The sequence below is a fragment of the Antechinus flavipes genome, chromosome 5 (assembly GCF_016432865.1).
Source record: "Antechinus flavipes isolate AdamAnt ecotype Samford, QLD, Australia chromosome 5, AdamAnt_v2, whole genome shotgun sequence".
Taxonomy (NCBI): Eukaryota; Metazoa; Chordata; class Mammalia; order Dasyuromorphia; family Dasyuridae; genus Antechinus; species Antechinus flavipes.
In genome coordinates this window covers 295,970,934-295,982,012 of record NC_067402.1, presented here as the reverse complement: position 1 = coordinate 295,982,012, position 11,079 = coordinate 295,970,934, and the positions used below count along the sequence as shown (strand labels likewise).

General features: G+C 45.7%; 1 long non-coding RNA gene across 1 annotated transcript; it reads left to right on the top strand.

The window, feature by feature from the left end:
* Positions 1-5,431: 5,431 nt before the first annotated feature.
* Positions 5,432-8,503, top strand: LOC127538976 (uncharacterized). The gene is made up of 3 exons (XR_007947795.1): positions 5,432-5,820; positions 6,320-6,395; positions 8,119-8,503. It is a non-coding gene; the product is annotated as an uncharacterized LOC127538976 (long non-coding RNA).
* The last annotated feature ends 2,576 nt before the right edge of the window (positions 8,504-11,079 follow it).

The window sequence follows — 11,079 nt, the reverse complement described above, 5'->3', positions numbered from 1 at the left end:
CTCTTCATAACCTCCCCTCTCCTACTTTTCTAGTCTTCTTACACCTTACTCCCCAAATATATACTCTTCAACCCAATGATAATGGTCTCTGGACAATTCCACCAAGGAGACTATATCTTGGCTCTGGGCATTTTCTGTGTTCCCCATAATTTACTTCCTTATCTCTGCCTCCTAGCTTCTCTTGCTTCCTTCAAGTCCCATCTTCTACAAGAAGCCTTTCTCTCTTAATTTTAGTGCCTTCTCTCTATTAATTATTCTTATATATCCTCTATGTATCTATATATCCTCCCTCTTCCCCTCCTCAGGGTGAAAGTTTTCCTCAATCCTCATGTGGAATATCAGAGCCTTTTCTCTCTACCACTATGGTCCTTCCATCCACCTCTGTGTCTCTAAAAGCAGAGCCCGTGACCCAGTAGTCACCTCTACCAGATCCTTCAGGACCCTGGGCATCTTCAGGGTGTTCTTTAATCAAACAACCCATCTATCACTCCTAAAGATCCTCGTGCAAAGGATAAAATAAATTTCACACCTAAGGAGCCAACATTCTACTGAGACTCCTAAAACAAGCATTTACAGGGCAAAAAGAGTAAGTAGAGGGAATGGCAAAGGATGGGAGGGTGTGGAGTGCTTCAGGAAAGAGGGATAAGGCAGAGCTAAGCAGGTGAAGCAAGGGAGAGACTTCAGAAGGAGGGGATTCCTGGTGCACTTGGGAGGACCAGGGCTGGCCTTATTGAACAGGGTCAGTTTGGCTGCATTAAAGAGTATGGTAGGGGAGTTGTGTGTAATCAGGCTGGGTTGGAGTAAGGCTGTGAAGCACTGTCAAAGTCCAACATGGGAATTCCTATTTTTGTCTTAGGACATAGGGGAGTCACTGAAGCTTATTTAATCGGGGTGGGGTGGGGGGGAGGACCTTCTGGACAGAACTACCCTTATGAATATCACTTTTACATCCGTGTGATATCCGGACTGCAGTGATGCAAGCCTAAAGGCAGGGAAGGTCATTGCAATAATCCAAGTGAGAGGTAAGGAGGTCTGAACTCAGGTGATGCAGGATCAGGTGATTGAAATAGTTTCCACTAGTCCTCTTCAGCATTTCATTTCTGAGAGTTTCCCATTCCCCTTGGGCCATCTTCTCCTATAAAACTGTAGGCATGGAATCCTGCCCATTCTTTCCCTCAACTTTAAAAAAAAAAAAGGATCTTGGAATTAGCTTTCAAGAGCTAAGAGTCTCCCCCGAGCCCCATCCTTATGCTCTTCCATGCACTGGGCACATTCTGCCTGGCAATGCCCTACAAGATTGTGAGCCCACAAAGGCAGGGGTGAACCCCAAAGAGCACTTAATAAGTGTTTATTTAAGTGCTCTTTCTCTGTCTTTCTCTGTTGGTATCTCTGTGTGTCTCCCCGTCTCTCTTATCTCTGGTTCCACGCTTCTCTGATTGACTATCAGTCAGAAAGTTCCTAGGCTGATGACTTCCCCTGGAGCACCAGTCCTTCTTCAGGGGCTGGAGACATTCTCAAAAGCTGCAGCTTCGATTTCTTCATCCCCTGAGCCCAGGGCCTCACAGGAGTGTCTATTATTAGGAGTAACTCTCCTAATTAGTACTTTCACACTCAAATCATGCTCCATTCCAAAGAAATTGTTCAGTTTTGCCTTTGGAACATGAGGCACTGTTCTGTTCATGCATGTGAGACAACAAAAAGACCTCAGGGTATCCATTCTCTTTACTACCTAGAGTTCATCACTTATTTGCCTTTAACAGATTGGGGGGACGGGGAGGACATGGTCCAGATCCATTTCTGTCACTAACTCATCCTATGACCCTTCATGACTCATTATCCCCCATTTGCAAAACAAGAGTAAATATTTCCACAATCTACTGTGGAATGGCCACAAAACAGAGCCCAGGAAAAGTAGAGCTTAGAGGGAGAATTCCAGATAGAATTCCTTATTTTACAGGAAAATAAACTGAGGCACAAAACTCAGGTCAAGGCTGAACTGGTTGCCCTGTGAGGTCCCACAGAACTCTGGGATTCAGTGCTCAGGAGCTTTGTTAGCTACAGTACACAAGAGAGCAAGAGATGCTGTTACTACTGAAAAACTCCAGTGATTGACACGTGAAAAGCCAGCTCTCGTTTCCTCTTGCCTCTGTTGGCATGTGTAGGTTGGAGCACTTAGGAAACCTTTGTTCCCAGATCTGGCACCAGTTCAGGACTAGGCAGGCAAGAAGAAAAGCGGGTGCTCTTCTCCCGGCTGCTCTGGTGCTGTCCCGCTGTTCAGGGACAGACACTTGTAGAGAGGGACAGCCCCAGACTGAACACATTCATCCCCACTCCATCTCTGAACCTGAGGAAAATGCCGAGATCCAGCTCTGGCTTCTGGCCAAAACTGAGCTGTCCACCAGGGCCACAAACCAAGGAGAGTTGGTGGGTCTCTGAGTTGAAAGGGGGCCTTCCGAGTTTGTGGACCCCCGCTTGGAAACCTCATGAGTGGGGAAGGCCCTCCCTCCAGAGCCAGCTCATCCCCACATGGCTCTGATTGCTGGGAAATCTGTAGCCTTGTAACTTGGCTCCCTTGCTCCAAGTCTTCCCTCTGGGGTCAAGTCCAGCAATGCTTGTCCAAGGCCAATGAGGAGGACTCACTGGAGTCTTATCTTCCTTGGGCTCAACCTCTCCAGTTCCTTTCCAATTCAAGCCCATCAATCAATAAGCCCTTATCGAGCACCTGCTGTACCAAAGACAGGCCCTGCCCTCAAGAAGCTTTATTCCTTCCAACTATAAGACAATGTGAATTGATGCATAGAGATGCATAATATGCACAGAATGAATACAGGATACTTAGGGGTAGAAAGGGGATCAGGAGCTGGGGGAATGGAAGCAGGAAAGGTTTCACATGCCAATAAAGAACAAGCATTGATTAGCACCTGTATGCCATGCTCTGGACTAAGCACTGGAAATAAAAAGATTAAAAAAAAAAAAAAAAGAAAGAAATCCTTCTTTCAAGGATCTTATGAAGTAATGGGAGAGATAACATGCAAATGACTTCTATAAAAGTAAGCTACACAAAGGGGGAAGGCACTAAGAGTGGGGACACCTGGCTTCCAGCAGGGCTCTAGCTTGGATGTGGAGGAGGGAAAATTCTCCGACATGGGGCTGGGGGCAGCCAGTGCCTCCAGGAAATGGGGGCTCCAGTTTGAAGAAGGGCTGTTGGGAGGCCCGCATCCCTGGAACGTAGAGGACAGAAGGTGAGGAGGAAGGTAGAAGTCCAGATGGAAAGGGGGACAGGTTGTGGAGGTTGGGAGGGTGGAAGAAAAAAACTCATAGAATTTCCTTCTCTCTGACCCTCTTTCCTTTCCTCTTTGCAATTAGCCACATTCTGCTTAATCTTAAATGCCAGAATGAGAAGAGCTGCTGGAAACTACAGGGTTTATACTTTACAGAGTCACACTTTAAGCCAATCCAAGGAAAGCCACGCCAGCAGTGAGTGGAATGGGCTTCGGCAGGAGGCAAGGAGCTGCTAGTAGAGATCTCCAAGAAGACATTGGCTGGTCACTTGCTGAGAAGGATAGAGGATATTTTTCAATTTTTTTTCATTTTTAAAAAGTTATTTAATATTTCCTCCAATTACACAGAGGGTTCCCTTCTAGTACACAGATCCTGATGACTCCTATACATGGCTTTCCACTATTCACTTGTTTTCAGAGTCAAGGGCCTCCCACGCTTAACTCCAGCTGGATGTCCCAGGACCACCCCAAACTCCATGTTGCCCGGGCTGAATTCATAATGCTGTGCACAACTCCACCATTTACACCATCTCCCACGTTTTCTACATCATCTTTGATTCTTTCCTGTCCCAGATCTTTCTGACATCCCCCCACCTCTGCCTTTTCCCATGCACTCATTGCCAGCCACCTGAACCGTGGCAACAATCTGTTAACAGGACTTATCACTTTCATTAAGCTTTCCTTTTTCATGCTTATACATGGTTACATCTCTTCTACTTGAAAAATCTTCTATAGCGACCTACTGCCTAAGCAAAATGGGATGGGATCTCCCCTGCCGGAAATCCAGGGGCGCATCTCCAGTACTCAGTGCGTAGAGCACCGGATTTAGTTCAAATCCAGCCTCAGAAATCTGCCGTGTGACCCTAGGCAAGTCACTTGACCCGTTTTCCTGAAATTACTGGAGAAGGAAATGACAGAGCACTCTGCTATCTTTGCCAAGAAACCCCCTGGCCGGTCACGTAGGGTGAGCCACACTGGACAAGCTGGGAGCAGGGCCACCACCCACCTTCCTTGGAGATTCTTGCTCCCCTGGGAGTTGGGACACTTCCATCCTACAAGGAGAGAACACGCTGTCAAGCTCTCTCTGTTCATAACGACAGCCCAGAATAGACAGGTACAGCTTGTGTCAGTGGAGAGAAGCCAAACTGGGGCTGCTAGCACTTACCTCTTCCTCTCCGCTTGATGTATTTTGGTTCGGCTCCAGCTGGGAGCTGCAAGCTCCCAGGTGTGGCCGCTTCCGCGGATCCGTTCTCCACAACGTGCTTGCCTTGCCCGAGGTCTGAGCCCGCTCCTCCCCGCTGAGGACGTGGCGCAGCCAGCAGCCGCTAGCTAGCCCCTTCCTGACCAGCCCTGGCCTGCTTAGCTCCGGGTGTCAATCAGCAGCACCACCAAGGAGGCAGATCCCTCCGAGAGGGTACCCTATGAACACTACGGTGAAGTGCGCCGACAGCCCCCTGCAGGACTCCTACTCCGGCCACCAAAGGTCAGAAGAGCACTTCGGCCGTTCTCGGGACACTGGCCACCCGCGCAGCAGCTTTGGAGCCTTTGTGGCTGCGCCCGGTGCCGAGGACGAAGAAGAACGCTAGGAAATGGGGGGTTCAGAGGGATCAGCACACAAGAGTGTGAGGGGGGAGTGTTTGGGGAGATTTTGAAATGCCTTCTGAGCCTGTGATTTCCTAGAGGGTTGGGAGTATCACCACAAGCAGACACCATTTAGGGGGATGGCTGAAAGTTTGGGTAGCTCCTGAGGGCAGAAACTCCCAGCTGAGTCCCCTCAGGAGAAGGAAAGGCGCTAGGCCTTCCACTGCCTCCCACAGAGCAACTCGGTAGAGCTCTGACAAGCAAGCCCTAGCAAATGGTTCTTGTGATGGGCGCCTTTCCGAGCCCACCATCTCCACGGGACATAGGGAGCTTAGGGAGCGATCAGACATGAAGCCAGATGTAAGCAGATCTGTTTCATGTTACAAAACAAACATTTGCCAGCAGAGACTGGGCTTGGTTCGGCTCCAGCTGGGAGCTGCAGGCTCCCAGGTGTGGCCGCTTCCGCGGATCCGTTCTCCACAACATGCTTGCCTTGCCCGAGGTCTGAGCCCGCTCCTCCCCACTGAGGACACAGAGCAGCCAGTGACCGGTAGCTGGATTCATTTCATTATGGCTTCACTTGTAGTAACCTGGCCAAGCTCCCGCCAGTCCTTGGCTTTTTCCACTGCCCTGGAAATGATCGGAAATTATAAGGGGATTTTCTTCCCTTCTCCCCTCTTTGCCATCAATTAGAGTTTGAGGCTGGACTAAAGAGACAGGGGCACACACTTCCTAGACAGACACAGATACAGAGCGTCAGTGACTCAAAGGAGGAAGTATTTCAAGGAAGAGTGATAGAAGAGAGTTGACTTTAGATTCCAAGAACCATCCTTGGCCATAGAGAGCAAAAATAAAGGAGCAGTCCCGAGCCCCATTGAGCAACTTTAGAAGGTATCTGCCCACTAGGGATCTGCACCAGGATTCCAAGAGAAGAGAAAACAACAGGACTCCGTAACATGTGAGTAGTCTTAGCAACATGTCAAGTACTACATCCTGAATAAGTACTATAGATAACAGAACTGATATCCCCTTACAAGGAGAAAGAGCCTTTCATCGATTAAAATATTTACCCATTGCCATATAATTAGTTAACTTCAGAGTCAAGTCTTCAAACCAAGCCTAGAACTATTAAGTTTTTACCCACTCTTTCCATGGAGGTTTTATAGCCATTGTTGTGCTATCATCTTGGTAAACGCTTCAGCCCCCATTCTTCTTACTGTTTACTAATGGGAAATCCACTAGTGGATTTATAAGCATATCAGCTATATAACTTACAAGCTATAGTTTTAGTACTACAATCTCACAGAACGTCCTACCTAGAACTTGGGAGTGACAACTGCACCAAGGAACAAATATGAATGAATGAAAGCTGAGAGAGTAGCCCAGAGGAAGGTTACATAAACAAATCAAAACATATTGACCAAATTTTAAAATGTATGCATTGTTTTGATCTTCAGCTGACCATGGGGATTCCTAGCTTTGCATCATGGACTCCTTTGTCTGTCCAGTCAACTTCCTGGACTTCTTCTCAGAGTAAGTTTTTTAAAAGCACAAAATAAAATACATAAACTTACAAAGAAAGCTGATTACATTGAAATGAGGTCATAGAAATATTTTTAAAACAAGCTCACAGCCTCCAAGTTAAGAATTCCTCTAGTATCTCTTTATTCAGAAATGAGAAATGTGCTTCACTGTCACAATTCCATTTTTCAAAGTACTTTAAAAAGTGTTTGGTTATTTGAATCTCAGAAAAGTTCCTTTGACTTGGGAGGAAACTGAGACACAGCAAAATAAGGTGACTTGCCTGAGATGACAGAGTCAGTGAGGAGCAGAGCTGGGGCTAAGCCCAGGGCGCCTGACTTCCAGCCCTAACCCTCTCCCTACTTCCTCTCAATGAGGGATTAATAACATACCAGGAAGGAGAATTAAGTCAAGGCCAACTTCACCTGTTCTTTGGCCTCCTGCTAATGAATCTCTTGAATTTTGAAAACTGACAAGAAGGCTGACTAACCATAGTGGTAAGAAGTAAGATTCTGGGAGTCAGGAGTCCTGGGTTCCAGCCCTGGCTCTGCAGTTCCTTCATTGTACAGTCTCGGGCAAACTTCTGAAGTGTTTTCTCTCTCCAGAAATGACCAAAGTCCTGCCTTCTAAGAGGATGGCAGACTCAAAATCCTGCCTCTACTTCAGGACCTCCCCCCAAGAAAAAAGAACATCTCTAGTGTGGGGGATACAAGTAAGAAGGGCATAGCCCTCACCCTGGCATTCCCCAGTTAATAAGGGTCTGAGTTAAGTATTCCTGACTCCCAGTACAACCTCCTACTCACTATGCCACCCAGCTACCTGATCTAAATCATGGACCTAGAGCTGGCAAACACCTAGTACAACTCCCTTATTTGTCAGACAGGAAAACTGAGGCAACAAGAATTGCAGTGCCTTGCCTTCAATCACATAGCTGAAGAGTAATTAGTAGGATGAACCTGGGTTCTATCACTAAATTTCAAGTTCTTTTCCTCCATTTCCACTACATTTGTGTCATAAATTGTTAACCATGATGCAATAAGAGCACCCACTTTCCTCATTTTTTTCCTGTGTAAAAAAGTTGTTCTTTCATAGTGGCAGAGACCTGGAAACTAGCAAAGTGCCCTTCAATGGTGGAATGTCTGGACAACGTACAGTATATGGATAGAATAGCAAATCATTTCAGTGAAACCTGGAAAAACTTGTCTGAATTGATGCAGAGTGAAGTGAGCAAAAGCAGGAGACTCTGTAAATACAAACATCTTTGAAAAATTCCATGCTGGATCATTCTCCCCTGAGGGTATCGGTAGCCCCTCTTATTATACTTCCAATTTCCACCACTGAATTCATTGTCCTTTGCTACCATAAGGCTGTCCTTCCCCTCAAGTTCTCTTTTTCTACTGACTCAGTTTAATAAGAATTTTATTAAGGTTCCACTATGTGCTAGGGGCAGCAAAATGGCACAATGGATACAGCACCCAGGTCTGAATTGAGTAAGATTCAACTTCCTGAATTCAAATCTGGCCTCAGATACTTATTAGCTGTATGACACTGGACAGGTTGCTTCATCTGTTTCCTCATCTGTAAAACGAGCTGGAGAAGGCAATGGCCATCCAGTATTTTGTCAAGAAAGCTCTATGGTCAGTCTCTCCCCTACTCAGGCTGGTCAGGCCTCAATGTCAGCAAAATTTGACCTATAGTCAAACCAAAATCAGCTTTTACTCGTTCTGCTTTCCAGTGGTTCCTGTTTGTCTACCAAAAAGGTGGGAGCCAAATGTCTGAACATCCAAGCAGCTCCTTGCCCTCTGACAGTGGGTTGCCATCATCTCCTAAGCTGGCTAGAGACCGTGCATGAAGAGGTCCGCTGGACTAGTGAATCCAGTACAGAAACCACTTGTGTGTGAAAGCATTCTCTCTCTAGCCAGGTCCTCTGATTGAAAGATACCCCACCCCCACGGAAGGAGCCACAGCTTCAATAATAAACAAGGGCCCCATCGAGGGATGGGGAGGGGACATTGAAAGCTGTTGGCGTGTTTGTGACTCTCCACAGCCAAGAGGGAACATGGCTTTTATAAATAGAGTCTGAATGATAAAAATATACCACAGAACATCAGGCAAATTGAATAAACAATTTATTTTCCCTTGTCAAAAGTGACCATGAGTGACTGAATTGAATGACGTCATTTAGCCTACTCCCATGGTGACCAGCGCCACATATCTGACCTGGAGAAATCCCTTTAAACTATTCCCTCTCCTGACAAACCCTGCATGATATTTTGGGTTCACAAAGAACTCTTCAGGTCACTTTTAAAGCCAGTCAATAAGTCTCTGTGATCAAGTTATCTGTGGTCTGCCCTAAAAACCAGTGAGTTTCATGTCACTGGAAGTATCCAAGCAGAAACTGGAATACTCATTGGGGAAGGGATCAATGTAAACTCTTCAACTTGAGCACAAAAAGCCAACTTCTCAAGTATAAAAGAATGGGGGTGTCCTAGCTGTGTGACCCTGGGCAAGTCACTTAACCCCAATTGCCTCAGCAAAATTAAAAATAAATAAATAAATAAAAGAATGGGGGTCCTAGATTATCCAGCAGTTGTTCTGACAGGATGTGGTGATTTCCAGGGACTTTCAGCACAACATGAGTCAACAGTGTGATTAAAGAGGTAAAAAGGCCAGTGGGATTCTAGGCTGCAGAGAGATTGGGCAAAGCTTCTGGGGAAGTAAGAATTCCTCTCTTGTCTTCCCCCATCTGGAGCTCTGGGTGTAGTCCTAGCCCCCACAGTTAAGGAAGTACCTTGATAAGCAGGAGAGAGATCCAAAGGAAGGAAGGAAGGAATAAACATCAGTATAGCATCTAATATGTGCTAATGAGCAAATATTTTCTCATGTGATCCTCACAGCAACCTTGTGAGGCAAGTACTATCATTACCCTATTTTACAGATGAAAATACTGAGGTAAAGAGAGATTAAGAGACTTGGCCAGAGTCACACGGCAGGTAAAGGGCTGACCATTCTATCAATGGGCCATCTGGCTGCCTCCATGTCAAATGAGGTTATATTGCAGAAATTAAGAATTCTTATTAGTGGGGAAGGTGGAAGGGGCTGAACTGAGGAGGTGGGGGTAAGTGTTACAGAACTTCTCCTATGCAGAAGGAATTAGACTCAGTCCATTTGACCCTAGAAGACAGAATTGGAAAGTGGTGAGGAGGGGAGGGAGAGGAATCTCAAAGAGGCAAATTCAGGTGTGATGGCAGGAAAAACACCCTATTACAGAGAGTAATGAACAGCTGGACTCCCCTTACTTGGAGATCTCTAGCAGAACCTGAACAATTCCCTTGTATGTATTCTGACTCTGAAAAAAGAGAATGCAAGAACTGGAGAGACCTTAGAACAGAGGACATCAGAGCTGGGAGAGGCCTTCGAACAGGGAGTTTCAGAGCTGGGAGGGAGCTTAGAACAGGGAGTGTCAGAATTGGAGGGGCTGGTCTTAGAACAGAGAATGGCCACTCAAGATCATTAGGTCCAACACCTTCATTTTACAGATGAAGAAACTGAGACCCCAAAAGGAAATGAGTCTCAGGCTGATCCAGGAGCAAGCACTTGCACCTGTTGATTTGCAACCCAAGGATTTTTGCCTGAGCTTTTCAAGAGGGAAGTAAAAATGCCAGACTTCTTTTCTAAAGAGGAATGCTATAGGTTGGGTCTCTGGTATTGTTTGTTTTTTCCCTATGCAAGCTGAACAGGAGTGAATCTGCACTCATTCTATGTTTAGGACAGAGGGAGGCATTTTTGTTTATTAAAAGAAATGAGAGCAGCCTCCAGTATAGCAGGGATGGTTCATCATTCTTGAATTATTTAGTCTCCTTTCTCCTTATTGAGAACCTAGATGGCTTGGAGCTAAGGTATGGGGGTGGGGGTGGGGAGGAGGCATCATGGATCCAGGGAAGGGAAACAATTGGGGTGTAATGTGCTGGATTCATCCATTCTTGTCCCTCTCTGTTGAGAATGGGGAAGAGATAGAGACAGAGAGAGATGGAGAGAATAAGAGACACAGGAACAGAAAGATGGGGATACAGAGACAGACAAACCAGTTCCAATTGTTGAGTGATGAAGAAAGCTATCTACACCCAAAGAGAACTGTGGGAAATGAGTGTGGACCACAACATAGCATTCTCACTCTTTGTTATTGTTTGCTTGCGTTTTGTTTTCCTTCTCAGGTTTTTTTTCTTTCTAGATCTGATTTTTCTTGTGCAGCAAAATAACTGTATAAATAATAATAAATAAATAATAACTGTATAAATAATAATATATTGTATTTAACATATACTTTACCATATTTAACATGTATTGGTCTACCTGCCATCTAGAGCAGGGGGTGGGGAGAAGGAGGGGAAAATTTGAAACGGAAGATTTTTGCAAGGGTCAATGTTGAAAAAATTACCCATGCAAATGTCTTGTAAATAAAAAGCCATAATAAAAAGAGAAAGAAAGTTTGTCATTCTGCATGAAGGTGGTGGTGGAGCCTGGGACAGAGAAGGGCACTTGAACAAGGTAACTCAGTGACAACTGGCAAGCCAGGATTTGACTCCAGCTTCTTCACAACGCATCAGCATGTGATCACATCTATAAAGTTTGTGCCAAATAGATTCTACATTTCTGGAGCACATCTCACAAAACGTTTTCCCTCCAATAACTCAAT